We start from the raw sequence: 20,582 nt of genomic DNA, 5'->3' as shown, positions 1-20,582 counted from the left end.
TACTCGGTTTCTTCGACATATTGTTCACTAAAAAATCAAATTAATTGTATGGTTAATACCAATATTCTGATTTTTGTTTTTGTTTTTGGTAAGTTTCTATTTTAGAAAATACGGTCATTTGAGTTTTGAAATTGATAAATGACACTCCATTCCACGCTATCTTATTGCACTGGGAATGCATTGATGTTTTTCGCCATGACCACAAGTTGCGGAAGTAAGAAACTGTCTGTGGTGCATATTAAGACTTCTTTCGTCATTTAGGGACAGATAAACATATAAAAACTAAGAGAGACTAGTAAGTTGCTTTGGTGCTTAAATGTTTAATCTGTTGCATTCTCATATCGTCTAAAACCTTTGTTTTACCATCTTTCCAGTTCTTAATGACTTTATCAAGTACTTACATCGCGATATCTAATTGTCATTTCCTTATGTTGTATTTATGTGAACCACAGTTTTTCATGTAAACAAGATCTAATGAGCGCTAGCATGAGGAGACCGGTAGATGGTCCTAGGACATATCTCGACGGTGTTATTCTATCTTCACAGTAGCCTCCAAGCGTTTTGCCTGGTTTAAGAACATGGTTCAAATGGCGCCAAATGAAACTATTTCATTTGCCCATCATTATTTCATTTGCCCATCAGCTACAGTTTAGCTGAAATAGAGAACAGTAGCCTATTTACCTAACACATTAGATTAAGTCCAGGAACACAATTTACATTCCATCCACATTCTGGCGGTTGATTGTCTGAAACTACACTGAGATGACAAAGTCATGGGATAGCTATATGCACATATACAGATGGCAGTAGTATCATGTACACAAGGTATGAAAGGACAGTGCATTGGCGGAGCGGTCATTTACAGAATTTACATCAGTTTCCGATCGCCTTACGTGTGCCTACATCAGACAACTAGGGACCAACAAGTCTCCCAGCGCTTACGAGGTCTACGTCCCTTACCTAAAATACCTCCCCTCTACCACAATCACATACATCACCTCTTTACGACCAGTGCTTCTCCTTAAACCACTTCCCAACCGCCTGAAAAGCTGCTCAGGCTGTAACCAAACCCAAATCCAATAAAAACCCCATCTTCGTGAAAGCAAGAGACCCATTTCACTCTTGTGCTTCCTGGGGAAAGTACTGGAGTGTGTTATCTACAGAGACCTTACCGAATTCCTGAGTGACCGTAGCGTTATGACCCTTGAGCGGTTCCGAACTGAACACAGTATCATCAATCAATCAATCAAATCCTGCGTCTGATGGATCACGTATGCAGTGCGCTGGACAAGAAACACAGCACAAGAATGGTATTTCTCGACATCGAGAAAGTGTTTGGTAAATTATGGCAGGATGGCTTAATTTACAAGGAATTCCCATTAGAAATTACAGGACACATGATACACATGACTGACTCGATCCTGGTGGGGAGAAAATACTCAATTAGGTGCGGTAAATGTGTTAGTACGATCAGGGATGCTGTGGCTTGGGTCTCACAGGGTTTGGTTCTGAGCCCTGTGCTATACTATATACAAATCATGTGCCAAAACTGGCAAGAAACGAAGTAGTGTGGTACACTGACGATACAGCGGTTTATAAATGTCGTAGCTACCTCACTTCATTTGCCATGAAGCTACAACAGCACCTAGACAAAATCAATAATTTGTGTAAAAATCTGGATAATTAAAATAAATCGAGACAAAACGGCAGCTATCACGTTCACTAGAAAAATAATCCTCCCAAGAAGGCAGATTTCCTTAGCCAGTAGAAACATCTGGTGGAGCAACTCTATAGTCAACCCAGTCCACCAGCCAGATCAACAACTGATTTTCGCCAAACTGATAAACAGGTCACATATTAGAGGCTGCCCTGCATACAATCATTATTAAATGGGTCTGCACAACTTCAGGCACTGCAAAATCAGGATCCTCCGTACCATACCTGATGCAGAGAGATACGAGTATATGCACAAAATGCTCATTAAAGATTTGTGCTCCACACATACATTAAAAGAAAATAAGAAATTCTGTTTGAGCGGACTACAGCTTCGACCCACCATCTTATGAATAAGTTAGGCACACAAATTCTCGATGCTTCAGGTAAAAGACCAATCTCCGCGCTAACCAGACAGTTTAGATCATAATAGATACAGACTCACAGTGATGCATGTAAACAATCATTCAGATACCAAAACAAAAGCCACCTCCAACCAATCATTCAGGCATGCTTGCAGTCAGGTTGGCAAATTACTGTTGTGATTATGAGAGAAAGAAATATACATAATGCAGCGAAATACGGATAATCCTCAGGTGATCCATGCAGAAAGGTTTCAGAAATGATTATGGCTGCATGACGGGAATTAACAGGCAATGGACGTAGAATGGAATGGAATGGTAGATAGAAACATGGGACATTCAATTTCGGAAATCTTTAGGTAATTCAGTACTGCAGGATCCACAGTGTGAAGAGTGTGCCAAGAATATCAAATTTCAGGCATTACCTTGTAACAACAACTGTACATATAATAATTTTTTTCTTCTGATTTTCGATAAATTAGTGTAAGCAATGTTTTGCTTTCATTTCTTTTTCTTTTCGTGTCATTATGTTAAAGAAATTGTAAGCAACTTTCGATGTGAATATTAATATTTATGTCAAATTTCAAGCAATGCTGTAACAGAATTGAAGTGTAACCCATGTTGAATTTATTGTAACATGTTTAAAATTGTAATTGTGCGCCTGGTCCATACGTAGGCAATGTGTTAGGATATGTGGAATGTAAAACCTTTGGTGAATACCCTGTCTGTAGGGGAGCGGTAAAAGGTGGATGGCAGGCGAGCGCGGGAAAATGCACACGGGCGCGGCACGGCATAACGGGCTCAGCAATATAGTCGGAGTTAGAGGTGGGCCAAACGGTTATTCTGGAGTAACCGTTATCACAGTTCCAGTTATTCTTTGATAACCGTTATCGTTAACCGTTATTAATAACTGCCAAGTTATTTTTCGCTAGCGAATACCGAATACTCCGACAGTTAAATAACGACATAGTTGGAATCCATCAGTTTAGTTATCAGTATAACTGCGAGTAGTGTGAAATAGCAGGAATGTCGTATGAATCGTGTCATAACCTTAGCTTATTAACTCCGGGTACATTTTAGTTGATGTTAGAACGATTATTAGTGTTTCATATTATATGTTTGTAGGTTATCGGTCGCTATTAGAAATATTATCTTCGCAGCTGCGACAGAAAGTACGCGGAACTTCGCCAAAGCACTGTTTAAGTAAAATGTTAACAACGTGCGTTTTTAAGTATGAAGTAATATGTAAACTGAGTACTGTAGGTTAAATTCGAAGCTTAATTTCTTGTGCTGCTCACATAATAGAATAAAGTGTACAGCCTTGTAATACAACAAAAAATATACGTAATGTGACAGATTCATTTACTCCTGTGCTGTAAAAGCTAGTCCTATTGGGGAAAGTGTGAGTACGCTAATCCAAGTTTTATGTCAGATTTGCAAACTGCTCGATTTCTCCAGCGACAGCATGTTTATAACATATGAAGACATGCAGATCGAAAAGGTTGACAGTGTTACATTTCTGGGACTACAACTCAATAATAAATTCAGTTGGGAAGGGCATACCACATTTTTTCATTCTATTATTTCATAAGGGAGCATATTCTGTGGTAACTTATCAAACGTAGCAAAAGTTTTTCGCATGTAAAAGCGTGTAATAAAAATCGTTTGTGGTATCAATTCAAGAACATCATGTAGGAACCTGTTCAAGGAACTTTGTATTCTAACCACTGCTTCCTAGTATATTTATTCCTTAATGAAATTTGTTACAAGTATTTCCAACCAATAGCTTAACACATAATATCAGTACTAGAAATGGGAACAGCAATCTACATAAAGACCTAAAATTACTTACCTTGGTCCAAAAGGGGTCCAATATTCAGGAACATGCATTTTCAATAAACTGCCAGCAAGTCAGCAACCATTAAAAACTTGGTTTCAGATAAGGCACGGTTTACAGTGTGTTTGAAAGACTATTTGATACAAAAGTGTCTGATTCCACCCGTCATCAATATGCCGGAAATGGCTATTTTAAGTGTGTCTATGACGTCACTACATACACATGGCAACAAACACGAAGATACATATAAATAATACAATAACATTTCTCACCAAAAATACAATCAAACCAATGGGACAACTGCGGGGAGTTGGGGGTTTTAGGGTGAGGACAAGCTAGTAAAAAAAACACACCATGATCCCAAAACACAAAATGAAGAACAAAAAGAAAAAAAAATACAGCATTCTGCTACACCAACAAAAATCTGCAGGAATCGGACACTTCACTTGAACAATATAGGTCAACTATAGGTGACCATACCAAAACACCAATACCCACAACTAAAAGTACGAAAATTGGAATCAGACATTTCCCTTGACCTACATAGGTCATCCTCAGATGACGATACTAAAACATCAACACACACAACTATGAAAATGGGAATCGGTCATTTCCGGTGACCTATATAGGTCCACCACAGCTACTGATGCCAAAAAACCAACACCTACAACTGCGAAAAATAAAACCACAATCCCAAAAGTCCACAAATCAATCATCCCTACATAAATTAAATCACATTCAATACTTCATAAATACACAAAACATCACAGCTAGAAAAAAAAAATAATTACCACCAGCAAATTCCGGCACTGCAAACTAGATCGACAGGCCCCCCCCCCCCCCCACACACACACACAAACCAACTCATAAACACCGTGCCGTAATGACATTCACACACCACAACTCATTTATGTCGAAGCAGACGGGTGGAATCAGACGCTTCCATTGACCCCTCCTTCTACTCTGTAGATGAATATCGTAACAGAGACTGATAGACCAGCTTAGGTAAAAATTCTGCTATATTTCAGTTTTGACAGCACTTGGTTGCAACAGTCAAGATCGGGTATTCTGTGTACGATAAATTTATTAAAAGTACGTAACTGTGTTTTATTCTGTCAGTGTACCAATTCTGTAAATATTAGCAGTTACTGTGATATATTCACATATTTTGACAATCTCCTGACAAATGATGAGGATAATAATTATTATATTCCACTGTATTATGTTATACTTTCTGACATGTTATTTGTCATTCGCGATGGCCAGCGGCTATTTCCGTAGCAGTACGAAAATATTTGTTCGCTCCAGTTACTATCCTCTCTGGAAACATCACCTGGAACTACGACCTTTAACTGGAGTCACCAAGTCAGGAACGTCTAGATACACAGTTATTCCGTTACCAGCTTCCAGGTTATCTGTGGTGGTAGCCCGATAACTACCAGAGAACTAGAACTACGAGCCAATAACGATAACTGCCAGAGGAGAATACCGGTCTCTGACAGTTATTTCCATAGTCGCTCGAATTCCTTAGTAACTTTCCTTGTACTACCCGTCCAAGCTAAATTAACACGTAAGGCGGTGGCTTAAGGGAACGACCGTACTTGTTAATGCCTGTACTGCAGCTCCTATCAGCCACGGCTCGGACATTAACTTTATTTAATTGTTTATGCTAAAAGTAACGAAGGCCCATGAAATAGTACACAATTCTTATCAACAGATGGCGCGCAGTCTCACAGCTATTCCCATGGTCTATAGAACGCCTTCCAAATGCGCAGTACGATCTTCGGTCAACAGATGGCGCGAGGCACTGTTGACACTAAACAGTTATTGAAATAACTGCCAGAATCAGAGGAACGGTTATCGCAGTAAACGTTACTTCTCAGTAACCGGTTATTTCTATCAGTTACGTTATTTTTTGCCACCTCTAGTCGGAGTTGGGCATCGGTCTGAGAAACACACTCTGGATCGTCGAGGAGGCTCTCCTGGAAAACGTGATTTCATTGAGCCTCGGATGTGCCGTTTCCGACGACTATACAGCATGGCTATATTCTATAGGCACTAAATTGAAAAGGATTGCGACGCTAAGAAGAAGCAAAGTGCCGATGTATCAAGAGCCATAGCTGTGATTGTATGTGTGCTGTGCGCCTCGCCATCTCGCTGCCCGCCAACCGTCGCATCGACACGAACAGGTTGAATCTTTAGAATTGTATTCGTGTGGACCAGTGTTAAATTTGTTCCTGACTGTTCAATAACAACTTAACTTTTACCAAAATTGTCCTATCAGTTAATTATCCTCATCACTAACCTAGACAGGGTCCTTTCCACATGTTGTGCAATCCGAGTGTCCCGAAATGAAGATTTAAAGTTTATGTTAATAAGAATTACCTGCAGACCTATCTATGCTAGAAAGATGTTTAAGGAGCTTTATTGTTAATGAAAATATAAGCAAAGAACAAAGGTCTGACAAAGTTGGAAGATAATTTTGGAATTGGTTTAGTAATGAAGCTTAATTAATTTGAGACAAAAATAATGGTATTTAAATGAGGAAGTAATAAGACAAAAAGAGTAGTAACTCATATATTGTAAATCTTGAGTGCTTAATGCTTCCAATAGTTAATAGCTTCAACACAGTGATCATAACAGTTTCAGGGTCCCCCCCCCCCCTCCACTCTTTTCATTTCTATTCATTTAAATTCTGAAGTGTACTGAACTTATTTGACCAGCAAAGTGAATGTCAATATAAAACCTAAATTTATCAGTGTTTTACCCTTATTAAAATTGACATTGTATGTGTGTTTCAAAAGTGCTATTTCTAGGGTAACCTATGCCCAATTTCAGTCGGATCAATAGACAAAACGCAGTTTGTAGTAATCATTATAGTGTAATGCTGTATATTTATAACTTGTCCAAATTAGTACAGAAAAGGAAAATCTTAGTTCAGTAGATTTTTCTGGTTCTAAAATTTACCATATAAAGCAGTATTACTACGTGTTGTTATGCTTGTACGTACATCCACTTGTACAAGGAAAAAACTCACTTAATGCCTAATTAGGCTGGCGACCGTATTATTACCAATTGGTAGCATCTGCTGTGTATGGTTCTTGCCCGTCCTAACGTGTAGTTGCACTTTATACTTGCTTGACGTATCATTGTTGTTACTGAGTGGGTGTAAGTCTGATTTTACCTCCATTCAGGTACACGCGGTCAACATAATTACCAAAATCCTTTCTTATAAGGTGAAGCCCGTCAACTTACCATAGTACAGGCTTTAAAGAGTTAACGTACGCCCGAGCGAAGACGTTACAACCTCTCACCACGACAAACAAAATGTATGGTGGCTGTAGAATAGTCAGGCGGTTTCTGCCCCAAAGTACTGTTGTCCAATATGGCGGCCATGACGTCAGCTGATGATGCGAGTAGCCTTATCCAAAATGGTGGGAAGATAGGTCAATTGGGCCATCTCCACTAAGTCACCCGACTGCCTCCTCATCCTAGGAACTCGCGCGAAGTTTGAATTTTGCCGGGAAGATAGGTCAAGTGGGCTACCTCAACTAACCTAATAAACTGGCGGAAAAGAAAGGGGAGTTGGGCTACCTGCACTAACCTAAGTCACTCGACCACCACCATGTCCTAGGAACTGGCGGGAAGTTTTAATTTTGGAGGGAAGATAGGACACTTGGTGTATCTCTAGTAACCTAAGAAAATGGCGGGAAAGAAAGGGCACTTGGGCTATCTCCACTAACCTAAGTCACCTCTTCCTAGGAAGTGGACATAAGTCTTTATTTAAACAATTAGAACCAGTACCACCATCAAGTGTGTTTGCCATCCTTTCGGAAAAAGGGAGTGAATTTTGCTCTAAGAGCTTATTCCTGCAGCTTAGGGGAGTTAGTATTGTGCTGTCTCCGCTAGACGCTGCTCATTAAATTCGAATATCATTTGTTTAAATTTATTATCTACCTACAGCATTAGTTCTGTGTTACCGCCACAAGAGGCTGAGATATTGGTTGTCGGTGTTTTAATAGCTGTGTTACATGCACTCATTCAGCTGAACATATCAAGAGGAAGAATATGGTCCTGCAAATAAATTCTTCGCACAACGCATGGAAGCACCTGTCACACAAGAGGCAACTGCCTCCGACCGAAGAACTCACCTAGTTCGCCGCTACTACAGTGCTTCACGATATGTCACGTTGTCATCCAGGTGTATGTGTGTCGCAGCCCCATCCCAGGCGACAGAGCACATTGATATCCATTAAAAATAAGAACGACAACCGACTAGCCTACTTTCAGACCCGCTGTCGTCTGCCGGACACAAACTGTCGCTTATGTTAAGAACACTCATATAGGTAAGAAAAGGGGTTCGCTATGCTTTCAACTACTTAGTTTCAACTACTTCTTCATGGTCATCCAACCACATTTCACCTATGTACATCGAGGCTCGGATGGCACCTAGTTTCATTTATTATGCTGATACAAAACACTCATCCTGCCAGCGGTTTGGAGGGGAAAATTTGGTGTTAAAAAGGAATCAGCCTGTTCTGGGATGCTGGAGAGAGGAAGGATTGTATTTTATTTATTTTTTTGAACAATTTATTTAGCCACTGATTTCACCTTATTTATTTATTTATTTATTATACTGATGCAAAACACACACCCTGATATGCTTGGAGTCACAATATACAGTTTATAGACCTGGAAACTGCTCCTAAATAATGCATTATGCTGATGCATAGCGGTGCAAACAGGTAGTAAATTGCCCAAATTATCCAGTACACACCATGCAGACGTGCAAACTACTCGTAGATCAACGAAATAATGCATTCAAACATGTTCACAATGCTTAAACACCGGAAGATAATTCAGTACACAAACACTCAGTGCAAGTAAAAATCGCAACTTATCATATAAGTAAGAAAAGGTGTTGGGCAGAGATGAATTAAAAAAAAATAGTGTATTACCTGAAAGCATATAGCATCTATCACTGTTTGACGTCATAGTGCACTACACACACCTACTAAAAGAATCGCCCTAACTGAAGCCAGTACACGCTATCACAGCTGATGGAAAAAAAGCGTCACAGTACTGGGGGGAAATGTCGTCCTAAAAGACTGTGTTCCCATCCATATACAATCACAAACTACGAGATGGAGCTACTACGCCAACAGCCTCGCGGCCCGTGCAGCTCTAGCCGAAAGCACATGATGTCTTGTGAACCTTGGATGAAGGGTATCAGACGGATGCCATATTCCTTGACTTCCGGAAAGCGTTTGACTCAGTGCCCCCCTGCAGACTCCTAACTAAGGTACGAGCATATGGGATTGGTTCCCAAATATGTGAGTGGCTCGAAGACTTCTTAAGTAATAGAACTCAGTACGTTGTCCTCGATGGTGAGTGTTCATCGGAGGTGAGGGTATCATCTGGAGTGCCCCAGGGAAGTGTGGTAGGTCCGCTGTTGTTTTCTATCTACATAAATGATCTTTTGGATAGGGTGGATAGCAATGTGCGGCTGTTTGCTGATGATATTGTGGTGTACGGGAAGGTGTCGTCGTTGAGTGACTGTAGGAGGATACAAGATGATTTGAACAGGATTTTTGATTGGTGTAAAGAATAGCAGCTAACTCTAAATATAGATAAATGTAAATTAATGCAGATGAATAGGAAAAAGAATCCCGTAATGTTTGAATACTCCATTAGTAGTGTAGCGCTTGACACATCACGTCGATTAAATATTTGGGCGTAACATTGCAGAGCGATATGAAGTGGGACAAGCATGTAATGGTAGTTGTGGGGAAGGCGGATGGTCGTCTTCGGTTCATTGGTATAATTTTGGGAAGATGTGGTTCATCTGTAAAGGAGACCGCTTATAAAACATTAATACGTCCGATTCTTGAATACTGCTCGAGCGTTTGGGATTCCTATCAGGTCGGATTGAGGGAGTCCATAGAAGCAATTCAGAGGCGGGCTACTATATTTGTTACTGGTAGGTTTGATCATCACGCGAGTGTTCGGAAATGCTTCAGGAACTCGGGTGGGAGTCTCTGGAGGGAAGGAGGCGTTCTTTTCGTGAATCGCTACTGAGGAAATTTAGAGAACCAGCATTTGAGGCTGACTGCAGTACAATTTTACTGACGCCAACTTGTATTCCGCGGAAAGACCACAAAGATAAGATAAGAGAGATTAGGGCTCGTACAGAGGCATATAGGCAGTCATTTTTCCCTTGTACTGTTTGGGAGTGGAACAGGGAGAGAAGACACTAGTTGTGGTACGAGGTACCCTCCGCCACGCACCGTATGGTGGATTGCGGAGTATGTATGTAGGTGTAGATGAAGCCTCACCTAAATGCCTCGCTGCACCGAGGCGAAATTCCCGCTTTCCCCCCAAATGCATCATGTTCGTCTAAAAGTATACTGATGCAGCTGCCCCTAATGGCTACGAAGCGCCGATATCACAGTTCCACAACACGCTCCTTCTGAGACTTTGTTTGACATCACGTAGTATGCTCAAGCAGGGACCGTACGAGAACCACCATTCTGCATTCGATTATTTATTTAATATCAACTTGATTCCTATAAGAAGACAACAATTGAAAAATCTCCTACCATAATAAATGTCCACTTTCCACGAAAATAGACAAAGTCTAGTTTGATTTAGTTTTACGAGCAAAATCGGTATAGTTTTTTCGCGTTCTACTGAAAAACTTGTCACGTCTGCGAAGACATTTACGTGGAAACCCATATTTCCACTCGCGAATACAGACGTCGGTGATTTAGCATATACCAAATAACCCCCTACAATTTATAAAGTCAAATAAGATCTTTCTCATATCTAGAGAACCGGTAAACATGTCTTACACCTGCTAGATGCACACACCACAATCGATCTCCTCTCAACTAAGTAAAGATGTCAAATGCGAAGAAGCAGTCAACCAAACAATTTACATGATAAGGGAATAATGGCCCAACGCAAACACATGTCCATATTAAATCTTGTCAAATTTCCATTTGATGACGAAAGCTGTTCAACACATACTAAGTATTAGTTCGGTCTTCGGTCGTCTAGAGGACTACACAGTTAAGTCAACTATTAAGTCAACTACATTCCCGCATTGCAACAGCCCTCTCCATTTGGAAAGTCCCCGCCGTTAGCAGGAAACGTGCATCGTTCCTACCACAGGCCACGCACAGAGAGAATCATCCTACGAAATCGACCACAAATATCTTTGATCACTAAACTTGCAATTAAAATATTACGATTGCGGTTTCAGTTGAATGACATTCGACAATGAGCGAAGTATCGGAAATACACCCTGCTGACGGCTGTTGCTCTGGAAATAGAAATATCTGTACCATTCTTATGACTTGATATACTCTACCCTTTCCTCCCACAGTATTCCACGTCAAATCCATACCCTCCTTACGACTAGACATAGTCGTTTCCTTTACACATGTCGGAACAAAAAAACATGCTTTATAAACCTGATGTTCATGGCAAACCTATCACACATACCCTACCACTAACTATAATATGTCATCATGTCATCAATAACTGATTGCTGACGTTACGAAATAATATTGACCGAACATCAACGATTGGTGGGCGTGTCTCATACGTTTTTCATGCGAGTGATACCACTGTGTCTTAGAAAGAGCGGCCTAATCACCTTACAAACCGTCAGATGTTAAAAAACACAACCATACTTCCATCTCACGCCGTGATAACATTAGAAGCAATCCGATGGCAGAAAGCGGCGTGGCCTCACTCTTTTCTCTAGTGTTTCCATTGCCAGCACATTAGCCGTGGTGTGCGAGTGATTCACATGTCGTAATTACTGGCTTATGGCTCCAATGGCGACTTCACCGACTTCCCACTGACGCACCGCTGACGCTGCTTTTCTGTCGTCTTAAGCGGTGGACATACTTGCAAGTAGCTGCGAGATCTTAACAAAAGAAACGCTGCACCATTGCTTTTGCCGCACTCGAATGACTGAATTACGATTCTTAAAAAGAAATGAATGTTCGCTCTGTCCAACACTTCCAAGCACATCTGTGTACTCACAAACTCGGCGTCGGCGCGAGAAAATGACGGGAGCGCACTCGTGGGCCTGCGACGGCTTTCTGCAGTCCCAGCGTCAGTGCGAGGTGAACCGGTAGCCACAGGAAGCAGCGGCCGTTGCGAAACTCAGTATTCTTAAATTTTCGTCTTGTTGAGAGTGGCGTCATTGGTTTGCATCCGCGTTCACGTGTGTGAAAATATTTGCTGCTCTTTACGCAAAATCGCACGCAGCCAGTAGGACTCGAACCTACGCTCCCAGAGGGAATCTGATTTCGAGTCAGACGCCTTAACCACTCGGCCACGACTGCCGGTAGCGCGAGTTCTGCCGACACATGCAACTGCTACCGTTTAAAGCACTGTGGTGTCAGGAAACGGCGTAGTTGCATTCTTTTCCGTAGTGTTTCCACCTCTACTAGACGAATCACTACCAAAGTATTAAAATTTCCGCCCGGACAGGGACTTGAACCCTGGACCCTTAGGTTAAAAGCCTAATGCTCTACCGACTGAGCTATCCGGGCTCACAAGACGTTTGTAAACCTTCCACGATACACAACTGCACATTGACTCATGTCCTTTACTGTTGTGCACTCGCTGCATGGAGCTGTAACTAATAAAACGTCGCCTGGATGCTGTCTACAAACTTATCGTGCTAAGCTCGTAACAGACTATCGAAGAATGCTGACACATGACGCAAGAACAAATTGCAGCAATCGTTACGTCTCATACGTTGGAGCAGAGGATTTACGTGTTCTGTCGACACTCACTGGGCAACTGGAAAATTCACAAGCATTTCGAATGCAATGTTTCCCACGTTTTCGCTCATTTCACGGTTCCGTTGGAGACGTTCTTCACGTCCTGACACAAAAAAGGGAACGCAATAGGTAGGACTTTTTTTATTTTCTTGCTTCCCAGGCATTTGCCTACTGTGTTCCTCTTATGGCATGCACTGGACAACCAGAACAGCTACAGGAGGGAGTCATTTTTGTTCTCGGCGGTAGTTACATTATCACAAACTCAGAGCAATTCCATTGGCGTCAGCTTCAAAACGAATGCATGCCGAAACCCGGGATCGAACCAGGGACCTTTAGATCTTCAGTCTAACGCTCTCCCAACTGAGCTATTTCGGCTGACGTTGAACGTCTCTGTTTTGCACGTCTTCGTTGACCTCTGCCCCGTCGCCAATTTCACAGTCATCTTCATCTGATAAGACACAGGGACGCTGAAAGGCGAGCAGCAGATGCAGTGAAGTACCACACACATTTCTTCTGCTTCCATCATCGTAACAAGCAAACACTTCGACTCGATTCATGTAATATTGACATCGCTGACGCTAGAAAACCTGTGCTATATCGATGCCACGTGCAACTCGTGTGCAAAGAACGAGACACAAGAAGCAGTGAGCCTCTCCAGCGTGTGAGAGGCAGCATCTAGCAGATACACACGGTAAAACATTTGACTTGCGCTAGCTCATAAATTGCTACACGTCATCGTCTGCAAGCTAAAATGGACACATCTGCACTGCCCAGAGAGGTGACACTTGCACTGACACCTGGTGGACGGCTGTGAGACGAGGAGATGAGCTGTGGCTTCTGGGCGCGACTGTAGCGCTGCACCCTGCACATTGCTGGCGATCCACGTGTTTAGTGGAGACGCAACCGCTAGGATGCAGCTGAACGTCCTTCTTCTGAGAGCGAGAAAATTTTCGCAGTCGGCAGGACTCGAACCTACGCTCCCAGAGGGAATCTGATTTCAAGTCAGACGCCTTAACCACTCGGCCACGACTGCCTGTGGCAATATCGTCTTCCGACAAGTGAAAGTGACATCTTTAGAAGCAATCCGATGGCAGAAAGCGGCGTGGCCTCACTCTTTTCTCTAGTGTTTCCATTGCCAGCACATTAGCCGTTACGAAAGTGTATTAATTTTCGCCCAGACAGGGGCTTGAACCCAACACCCTTTGGTTGAAAACCTAACGCTCTACCGACTGAGCTACCGTACAGCTGCGTGGTGTGCGAGTGATTCACATGTCGTAATTACTGGCTTATGGCTCCAATGGCGACTTCACCGACTTCCCACTGACGCACCGCTGACGCTGCTTTTCTGTCGTCTTAAGCGGTGGACATACTTGCAAGTAGCTGCGAGATCTTAACAAAAGAAACGCTGCACCATTGCTTTTGCCGCACTCGAATGACTGAATTACGATTCTTAAAAAGAAATGAATGTTCGCTCTGTCCAACACTTCCAAGCACATCTGTGTACTCACAAACTCGGCGTCGGCGCGAGAAAATGACGGGAGCGCACTCGTGGGCCTGCGACGGCTTTCTGCAGTCCCAGCGTCAGTGCGAGGTGAACCGGTAGCCACAGGAAGCAGCGGCCGTTGCGAAACTCAGTATTCTTAAATTTTCGTCTTGTTGAGAGTGGCGTCATTGGTTTGCATCCGCGTTCACGTGTGTGAAAATATTTGCTGCTCTTTACGCAAAATCGCACGCAGCCGGTAGGACTCGAACCTACGCTCCCAGAGGGAATCTGATTTCGAGTCAGACGCCTTAACCACTCGGCCACGACTGCCGGTAGCGCGAGTTCTGCCGACACATGCAACTGCTACCGTTTAAAGCACTGTGGTGTCAGGAAACGGCGTAGTTGCATTCTTTTCCGTAGTGTTTCCACCTCTACTAGACGAATCACTACCAAAGTATTAAAATTTCCGCCCGGACAGGGACTTGAACCCTGGACCCTTAGGTTAAAAGCCTAATGCTCTACCGACTGAGCTATCCGGGCTCACAAGACGTTTGTAAACCTTCCACGATACACAACTGCACATTGACTCATGTCCTTTACTGTTGTGCACTCGCTGCATGGAGCTGTAACTAATAAAACGTCGCCTGGATGCTGTCTACAAACTTATCGTGCTAAGCTCGTAACAGACTATCGAAGAATGCTGACACATGACGCAAGAACAAATTGCAGCAATCGTTACGTCTCATACGTTGGAGCAGAGGATTTACGTGTTCTGTCGACACTCACTGGGCAACTGGAAAATTCACAAGCATTTCGAATGCAATGTTTCCCACGTTTTCGCTCATTTCACGGTTCCGTTGGAGACGTTCTTCACGTCCTGACACAAAAAAGGGAACGCAATAGGTAGGACTTTTTTTATTTTCTTGCTTCCCAGGCATTTGCCTACTGTGTTCCTCTTATGGCATGCACTGGACAACCAGAACAGCTACAGGAGGGAGTCATTTTTGTTCTCGGCGGTAGTTACATTATCACAAACTCAGAGCAATTCCATTGGCGTCAGCTTCAAAACGAATGCATGCCGAAACCCGGGATCGAACCAGGGACCTTTAGATCTTCAGTCTAACGCTCTCCCAACTGAGCTATTTCGGCTGACGTTGAACGTCTCTGTTTTGCACGTCTTCGTTGACCTCTGCCCCGTCGCCAATTTCACAGTCATCTTCATCTGATAAGACACAGGGACGCTGAAAGGCGAGCAGCAGATGCAGTGAAGTACCACACACATTTCTTCTGCTTCCATCATCGTAACAAGCAAACACTTCGACTCGATTCATGTAATATTGACATCGCTGACGCTAGAAAACCTGTGCTATATCGATGCCACGTGCAACTCGTGTGCAAAGAACGAGACACAAGAAGCAGTGAGCCTCTCCAGCGTGTGAGAGGCAGCATCTAGCAGATACACACGGTAAAACATTTGACTTGCGCTAGCTCATAAATTGCTACACGTCATCGTCTGCAAGCTAAAATGGACACATCTGCACTGCCCAGAGAGGTGACACTTGCACTGACACCTGGTGGACGGCTGTGAGACGAGGAGATGAGCTGTGGCTTCTGGGCGCGACTGTAGCGCTGCACCCTGCACATTGCTGGCGATCCACGTGTTTAGTGGAGACGCAACCGCTAGGATGCAGCTGAACGTCCTTCTTCTGAGAGCGAGAAAATTTTCGCAGTCGGCAGGACTCGAACCTACGCTCCCAGAGGGAATCTGATTTCAAGTCAGACGCCTTAACCACTCGGCCACGACTGCCTGTGGCAATATCGTCTTCCGACAAGTGAAAGTGACATCTTTAGAAGCAATCCGATGGCAGAAAGCGGCGTGGCCTCACTCTTTTCTCTAGTGTTTCCATTGCCAGCACATTAGCCGTTACGAAAGTGTATTAATTTTCGCCCAGACAGGGGCTTGAACCCAACACCCTTTGGTTGAAAACCTAACGCTCTACCGACTGAGCTACCGTACAGCTGCGTGGTGTGCGAGTGATTCACATGTCGTAATTACTGGCTTATGGCTCCAATGGCGACTTCACCGACTTCCCACTGACGCACCGCTGACGCTGCTTTTCTGTCGTCTTAAGCGGTGGACATACTTGCAAGTAGCTGCAAGATCTTAACAAAAGAAACGCTGCACCATTGCTTTTGCCGCACTCGAATGACTGAATTACGATTCTTAAAAAGAAATGAATGTTCGCTCTGTCCAACACTTCCAAGCACATCTGTGTACTCACAAACTCGGCGTCGGCGCGAGAAAATGACGGGAGCGCACTCGTGGGCCTGCGACGGCTTTCTGCAGTCCCAGCGTCAGTGCGAGGTGAACCGGTAGCCACAGGAAGCAGCGGCCGTTGCGAAACTCAGTATTCTTAAATTTTCGTCTTGTTGAGAGTGGCGTCATTGGTTTGCATCCGCGTTCACGTGTGTGAAAATATTTGCTGCTCTTTACGCAAAATCGCACGCAGCCGGTAGGACTCGAACCTACGCTCCCAGAGGGAATCTGATTTCGAGTCAGACGCCTTAACCACTCGGCCACGACTGCCGGTAGCGCGAGTTCTGCCGACACATGCAACTGCTACCGTTTAAAGCACTGTGGTGTCAGGAAACGGCGTAGTTGCATTCTTCTCCGTAGTGTTTCCACCTCTACTAGACGAATCACTACCAAAGTATTAAAATTTCCGCCCGGACAGGGACTTGAACCCTGGACCCTTAGGTTAAAAGCCTAATGCTCTACCGACTGAGCTATCCGGGCTCACAAGACGTTTGTAAAGCTTCCACGATACACAACTGCACATTGACTCATGTCCTTTACTGTTGTGCACTCGCTGCATGGAGCTGTAACTAATAAAACGTCGCCTGGATGCTGTCTACAAACTTATCGTGCTAAGCTCGTAACAGACTATCGAAGAATGCTGACACATGACGCAAGAACAAATTGCAGCAATCGTTACGTCTCATACGTTGGAGCAGAGGATTTACGTGTTCTGTCGACACTCACTGGGCAACTGGAAAATTCACAAGCATTTCGAATGCAATGTTTCCCACATTTTCGCTCATTTCACGGTTCCGTTGGAGACGTTCTTCACGTCCTGACACAAAAAAGGGAACGCAATAGGTAGGACTTTTTTTATTTTCTTGCTTCCCAGGCATTTGCCTACTGTGTTCCTCTTATGGCATGCACTGGACAACCAGAACAGCTACAGGAGGGAGTCATTTTTGTTCTCGGCGGTAGTTACATTATCACAAACTCAGAGCAATTCCATTGGCGTCAGCTTCAAAACGAATGCATGCCGAAACCCGGGTCGAACCAGGGACCTTTAGATCTTCAGTCTAACGCTCTCCCAACTGAGCTATTTCGGCTGACGTTGAACGTCTCTGTTTTGCACGTCTTCGTTGACCTCTGCCCCGTCGCCAATTTCACAGTCATCTTCATCTGATAAGACACAGGGACGCTGAAAGGCGAGCAGCAGATGCAGTGAAGTACCACACACATTTCTTCTGCTTCCATCATCGTAACAAGCAAACACTTCGACTCGATTCATGTAATATTGACATCGCTGACGCTAGAAAACCTGTGCTATATCGATGCCACGTGCAACTCGTGTGCAAAGAACGAGACACAAGAAGCAGTGAGCCTCTCCAGCGTGTGAGAGGCAGCATCTAGCAGATACACACGGTAAAACATTTGACTTGCGCTAGCTCATAAATTGCTACACGTCATCGTCTGCAAGCTAAAATGGACACATCTGCACTGCCCAGAGAGGTGACACTTGCACTGACACCTGGTGGACGGCTGTGAGACGAGGAGATGAGCTGTGGCTTCTGGGCGCGACTGTAGCGCTGCACCCTGCACATTGCTGGCGATCCACGTGTTTAGTGGAGACGCAACCGCTAGGATGCAGCTGAACGTCCTTCTTCTGAGAGCGAGAAAATTTTCGCAGTCGGCAGGACTCGAACCTACGCTCCCAGAGGGAATCTGATTTCAAGTCAGACGCCTTAACCACTCTTTTTTTTTTTTTATTTTTTTTTTACGCCTTAACCACTCTTTTTTTTTTTTTTTTACTTAACCACTTTTTTTTTTTTTTTTTTAGTCAGACGCCTTAACCACTCTTTTTTTTTTTTTTTTTTTTTTTTTAGATTTAACCACTCGGCCACTTTTTTTTTTTTTTAAAGAAACGCCTTAACCACTCTTTTTTTTTTTTTTTTTGTTAAACCAAACATACCTTCTTGCAAGATCAGGCCAGGGCGGCGGTGGAGGCAAAGGGGGCAGGGGTCGCAATCCGAGGCCTGGCCACAGTGTCTCCCTCACCGTCCCAACCCGAGAAACGGGGAATAACGGAAAGAGTGGTGTGTTGTACTCTGTATTATTGTGTAACAGAGTATTGCTTTTTTTTTATGTAATTTTATTTTTTTCTTTTTTTTTCTTTTTTTTTTTTTTTTTTTTTTTTTTTAATGGAGTTCCTTTAGGAGAACAAAGATCCATCGTGGCCAGCGGAAACATGTCCAAAACGATGTTGCGAAAAAAAAATAACGTCCTCTGAAGGTGTGGAAAGAACATGAGGAAGGAAGAACGAAAACGCGAAACACAAAATAAAAAACCATTCTAGGAGGACAATGACCACAAGTAGGCAGCGGAGGCCCACCGCTACCATAGAAAGGCAAAAAATAGAGACTCTCAAAATAAAATAGAAATGAAAAACACAAACAAATAACCACACTAAACGTGCCAAATATGTCTGGCGCACGGGAATGGGGAAGTGTACGCAATTCCGGCAGCAACAAACATATTTCGTCTTCTCGATAAGTTTGATTTCCGTGCCCAAGAGGCAACCGTTTCAACGCAAATTATCTTTGAGCACCGTCACACAGTTTAGGGACAAGTTAATGACAGTCCTGCAATAGTCACAAAAAATGAAGTAAAGGTCAGCAATAGGGAACAAGCGTCAATCCAGGAGAGAAGAGCCAATATGGCAATCCTAAGGACAACCGCCCAAATGGCGGAAGATAAGTCGAGCCGGTGAGACAAATGAACTGTCATACATCAAGAAAATTAGAACAATATATCATTCCACACATTCCGCCAGAGGAAACAGTGGAATGGGAAGTACATAATCATGGCAGGAGAGAAATATGTAATTTGGTAAAGGCGGTCCGTAGAGGGACATCTAAAAATCGGGCATAATTGGAAACACACTGCGGATTTCGTTGCTCCCGTCCATAGTAGTCCCAAAGATACGTCAAAAACTGCAAGCGATCCATGAGGCGGAGAGAGAAAATCGCATGTGCTGCATGCGCGGCGATCCACACGGTAGCGTTTCTCTTGGTGGCAGGATACGGCCGCCAGTCGGGAACCAGGATATACGAAGGTTGTATGGCACTTGGGGTAGTCCTATTAATCAACGCCAACATCTCACGGGTGGCAGCCCATACCTCGTGAAACTGGGGGCACACAAAACGGTGTTCGATCGTGTCCTCAGCCGCGCACCGCCCACAGATGCCACTCGGGAGGAGATTGATTGCGTGGAGTTTCGCATTCGTGGCAACGGTGCGATTCACAACTTTATACCAAGTGTCCCGAACATCTGATGTCAACAATTTACTGGAAATGTTGGACCACACCGTCCGCCAATCGTATTGCGGCAGCCTCAACTCCCATTTGTTAGTCGGCGGAGTTCCGCGGAGGGCCTCTGCGATCGCGCTGACGTTACCCCTGCGCCGATCGTCACCTATCAGATAGCTAGTGTGGAGGAAGTACTGGCGAACGAAATTCAATTTGTACGGGATAGCCTGGATAGAGACAGGCGCGCGGAGAGAAGCAGGGCGGTAAAGGTCGAAGAGTACCGACGTGGGGCCAAGCCCCGCATGGGCTATTACACAGTTAGTTCGGTGGAGCAAAAGGGCAGCACACTTGGAAGGAAAATCAACCAGACCGATGCCGCCCCTGTCCGGCGGGAGCGTGCAAATATTGTAGGCGACCTTAAAGATTTCGCCTCGCCAGACCAGCCAAGAAACAGCATGCTTGATGGCCCGTTCGATCTCCTTCGGCACCGGCAAAACTTGAGCCAGGTACCAGGCCTTGGCCAACATCTGGGTATTAACAACCGAAACTCTATCCAGCAAAGACAAATTTCGTTTGGCGGCAGCCTGAGTCGCCGCTCGAACAGAATATAAGACCGCGCGCCAGTTTAGCACTGCCATTTGTTGTACATTTGCCGTCATCTGGATCCCGAGAATCTTATGTCGTAACTTGACGGTATACCAATCACGACGGACAGCCCTCATGGTCGCAGTAAGCGGCAGCAAGATGGACTTACGGGGGTTCACAACCGCACCCGATG

The 20,582-nt window shown here is 44.0% G+C and overlaps 11 non-coding genes across 11 annotated transcripts; all 11 read right to left on the bottom strand.

The window, feature by feature from the left end:
* Window positions 1-12,190: 12,190 nt before the first annotated feature.
* Window positions 12,191-12,272, bottom strand: Trnas-cga (transfer RNA serine (anticodon CGA)). The gene has a single exon. It is a non-coding gene; the product is annotated as a tRNA-Ser (tRNA).
* A 137-nt stretch (window positions 12,273-12,409) lies between these two features.
* Trnak-uuu (transfer RNA lysine (anticodon UUU)) lies at window positions 12,410-12,482 on the bottom strand. Its single transcript has one exon. It is a non-coding gene; the product is annotated as a tRNA-Lys (tRNA).
* Window positions 12,483-13,018: 536 nt separating this feature from the next.
* Window positions 13,019-13,091, bottom strand: Trnaf-gaa (transfer RNA phenylalanine (anticodon GAA)). Its single transcript has one exon. It is a non-coding gene; the product is annotated as a tRNA-Phe (tRNA).
* Window positions 13,092-13,667: 576 nt separating this feature from the next.
* Window positions 13,668-13,749, bottom strand: Trnas-uga (transfer RNA serine (anticodon UGA)). The gene has a single exon. It is a non-coding gene; the product is annotated as a tRNA-Ser (tRNA).
* Window positions 13,750-14,447: 698 nt separating this feature from the next.
* On the bottom strand, window positions 14,448-14,529 carry Trnas-cga (transfer RNA serine (anticodon CGA)). The gene has a single exon. It is a non-coding gene; the product is annotated as a tRNA-Ser (tRNA).
* Window positions 14,530-14,666: 137 nt separating this feature from the next.
* On the bottom strand, window positions 14,667-14,739 carry Trnak-uuu (transfer RNA lysine (anticodon UUU)). The gene has a single exon. It is a non-coding gene; the product is annotated as a tRNA-Lys (tRNA).
* A 536-nt stretch (window positions 14,740-15,275) lies between these two features.
* Window positions 15,276-15,348, bottom strand: Trnaf-gaa (transfer RNA phenylalanine (anticodon GAA)). Its single transcript has one exon. It is a non-coding gene; the product is annotated as a tRNA-Phe (tRNA).
* A 576-nt stretch (window positions 15,349-15,924) lies between these two features.
* On the bottom strand, window positions 15,925-16,006 carry Trnas-uga (transfer RNA serine (anticodon UGA)). The gene has a single exon. It is a non-coding gene; the product is annotated as a tRNA-Ser (tRNA).
* A 698-nt stretch (window positions 16,007-16,704) lies between these two features.
* On the bottom strand, window positions 16,705-16,786 carry Trnas-cga (transfer RNA serine (anticodon CGA)). Its single transcript has one exon. It is a non-coding gene; the product is annotated as a tRNA-Ser (tRNA).
* A 137-nt stretch (window positions 16,787-16,923) lies between these two features.
* Window positions 16,924-16,996, bottom strand: Trnak-uuu (transfer RNA lysine (anticodon UUU)). The gene has a single exon. It is a non-coding gene; the product is annotated as a tRNA-Lys (tRNA).
* A 536-nt stretch (window positions 16,997-17,532) lies between these two features.
* On the bottom strand, window positions 17,533-17,604 carry Trnaf-gaa (transfer RNA phenylalanine (anticodon GAA)). Its single transcript has one exon. It is a non-coding gene; the product is annotated as a tRNA-Phe (tRNA).
* Between the last annotated feature and the right edge of the window lie 2,978 nt (window positions 17,605-20,582).

Source organism: Schistocerca nitens, unplaced genomic scaffold (assembly GCF_023898315.1).
Source record: "Schistocerca nitens isolate TAMUIC-IGC-003100 unplaced genomic scaffold, iqSchNite1.1 HiC_scaffold_385, whole genome shotgun sequence".
NCBI lineage: Eukaryota > Metazoa > Arthropoda > Insecta > Orthoptera > Acrididae > Schistocerca > Schistocerca nitens.
Note: the sequence above shows the minus strand (reverse complement) of the source record. Positions and strands in the feature narration are given on the sequence as shown.